Source organism: Lygodium microphyllum, chromosome 28 (assembly GCF_053477565.2).
Source record: "Lygodium microphyllum isolate KBCC chromosome 28, Lygodium_microphyllum_v1.1.10, whole genome shotgun sequence".
Taxonomy (NCBI): domain Eukaryota; kingdom Viridiplantae; phylum Streptophyta; class Polypodiopsida; order Schizaeales; family Lygodiaceae; genus Lygodium; species Lygodium microphyllum.
Genome location: NC_141162.1, coordinates 56,468,513 through 56,471,597, shown reverse-complemented (window position 1 = coordinate 56,471,597; position 3,085 = coordinate 56,468,513).

Sequence of the window (3,085 nt, the reverse complement as noted above, 5' to 3'; positions counted from 1 at the left end):
GCATAGAGATGGGGGGAGGGGGGGGGCTAATTTAGGGACTAGAAGCTACCATCAAAGATCAGGGGAGAAGAAGCTCATCTAATCAGTGGGAAGGAGAAAGCCATCTAGTCTGTGGGGAATCAACTTGAATAATCGACTCCCTATTATTCATGGCGGATGTGGTGATCATGAAGTAAAGGATCCTCAAGAATTTCACGAGGATTAATTACTTCAACATCGAATTGTCACTAGACTAATCTAAAACAACTATAGTTTAGAGATATGGGGGGAATAGGAGCATGAAGTCTCGAAGGGTGACTGCATGGTTATTAGAGCAACATTGCAAAAGAGCTGCAACTACTTTCAGCTTGAGAAAGTATAAAGCTATGAAGGAAATGGAGAGGAAGCACCCTAAATGTTGAGAAGCATTCTAGGAAGAAATATGGAGTTGAGTTAACTCGCTGTTTTGGCAAGAAGATGACGTAATGGAGTTATGTTTATAGCTCCATGTTTCGAGGAGAATAGGCTGATGTATGAATTACCATCTTTAAAGAGCTAGATGATACACTCATTTACAAAAGAGCCTGCTAGAATTGTCATCATGGAGGTAAAGCATGAAAACTTGCACTCTATTATAGAGGGAAGATAACCTTCATGCTAATGAAGAGCTAGGAGTATAGTTGCTAGAGCTGAAGCGAATTTTAAAATTGAGCTAGGGTGCGTCATCTATAAAGTCAACTACGTATAACCACTCTCAATAGAAAGTTTACTATACTAACCAACCATCAATCAACTAGTCAATATATACATTAGTTTGTAGATAGTTAACTATAAAGTATATTGATATTGGTATGATGTAACCGACGTACTCATTTTAGAAATTTGATCGATTAATTACAACAATACATTACATGCACAACTACCCTCATTCAACATTCCTTGTAGTAATTGAACATCTAGAGACTAGTCAATTGTTGAATTAATATATCCATAACACTCAATCCATGCATTTATTGTATCCATACATTAGTTCAATTATCGCATGTACCGTAACCTCTTTATACAACATTTATCCTAGTGATTAAACATATATCAATTAGTCAATCCATCGATCAGTGAATGCATATATCAATTTTGTATTTTTTGTAAATTCTACATATACACTATACTTTTCACGACGTTATATTTAGACATTGATTTCTATCTTTTCGATATAAAAAGCATAATAGTCATCTGAGTGTATCCCTATCAATGTGGTATGGTTGTCATATTGATTGGCACGAGATTAATAGAATAGTTACGACATTATATGAGATGTGTGACCACGGGTAATAAAAAAACAATTAAAAATATTTTCTTTAATCAAAGCTCGCTCGCGGGCTCTCTCTCTCTCTCTCTCATATCACGGGAGATGCCTATAAAACGGCCGGAGCCTGCACGCTCCGAAACAATATATCGCGTCTCTCTCTCTCTCTCTCTCTCTCTCTCTCTCTCTCTCTCTCTCTCTCTCTCTCTCTCTGCGTGCGCGCGCGTACACCGGCGAAGATGGCAGCCAAGATTACTTTTGGACGTGGCTGTGTACTGCTTGTAGTGGTAGCAGTTGCCGCGAGTATGGCGTGTGTGGCTGAGGCGAGCTGCCGGGTGGAGAACAAGTCAGGGCTGCCGGTGGTGCTGCTGCCGGTAGGGGTGGAGGTGAGCATCGAGGTGGCGGTGGGGGCTTCGGTGGAGGTGCCACCAGCCCAGCAGAAATGCTACCTCAAGAACCCCTCCTCCGGCCACCAGGTCGGCCCCCTCGACCTCCTGGACGGCACGATCGTCGCCATCATTGACGGCACCGTCAGCGGCACCGTCAGCGCCCACGTCGCTGCCTTTATCCATGGCGTCTTCACCCTCGGCGCCAGCCTTGCCACCAACGTCTAACTCAGTAGGTAGCAAGAATTATTAGCGCCATAAATTACAAGCCGTATTACTAATAAGCGAGCGAAAGAGGCTGCTCCACTCCATGCAGGGCTTGCTTCTCATATCATTTTGTGTTTTTCCTAGTAACGAGTACATAATGGTAAAACCTATCTTTTCAAGAACAACTTCCAAACTTGGTGTTTTCCTTCCAAGGATGCGTTTGCTCAATATAAAAATCAACCACAAGTCCTTCTAAACGAAAAGCTGGTGCGGCAACATGAATTTGGCTACTTTCAATCAATCAAGCAACGACCTAGATATAAGCTTCAAGAATGGTCTCTTTGTCTTTTTATGAAATAATACAACGATGATTCCAAATTCCTAGCTCTTTGAGAATAATATATATCCCATCTGTGGGTACCCTCCCACCTTTGTTCAAACTTGTAGATTGTTGTAACATCACATAGCCACTTTGATGACCAAGTTCTATAACCTAGAAAGGACATCATCTTAACAAGCTTCATAAGTAAGATTTTACCTTAGCAATGTTTTCTTACTTTTCTAGTTAAGGAATGAAAAATAGTAAAACATTTGATTCTTGAGTGATGTATAAGAACATGGAGATGAATGAGCATATCAATACACTACAACAAAAAAGCTCCATAGACGCGCTTGTAGACACAATATTTGAACTGTGTTAAAAAATATCGGGCGCGTTTATTACCGTGTCTACTGCTGCGTCTAAAATTTTGTGTCTAAAAGGGCACTTATAGTGAAACTTACACGCACCTATTGATGCGCTCTGTAAATATATAATCATATTTATAAATAATTGGATATATTTATATTATGCGTCTATACACGCATGTAACTGCGCGTCTAAAAAAGTGTTTACTCTGCAAGTTTTTGACGAGAATAGACATGCATTTTTCCTGCAATTTAGACTCGCTGATAGACGCGCAAAATAGAGATATGAAAAAAAAACCAAAGAGCATGTGGCTTTGCAAGCCACATGCTCTCTGGTTTTTTTTCCCCCATCAACATCAAATTGTATGCTTAGGGAAAACAGAGAAAGATTATTTCGAATATTTTTGTACTGAAAACAAAACAATGTATGTAGAACACGAAATTTCATATATATAGATGAAACGTTTTTACATGATGAGTTCTAGTGCTTATGATCTCAAGCATGATCATGGTCGCAAGC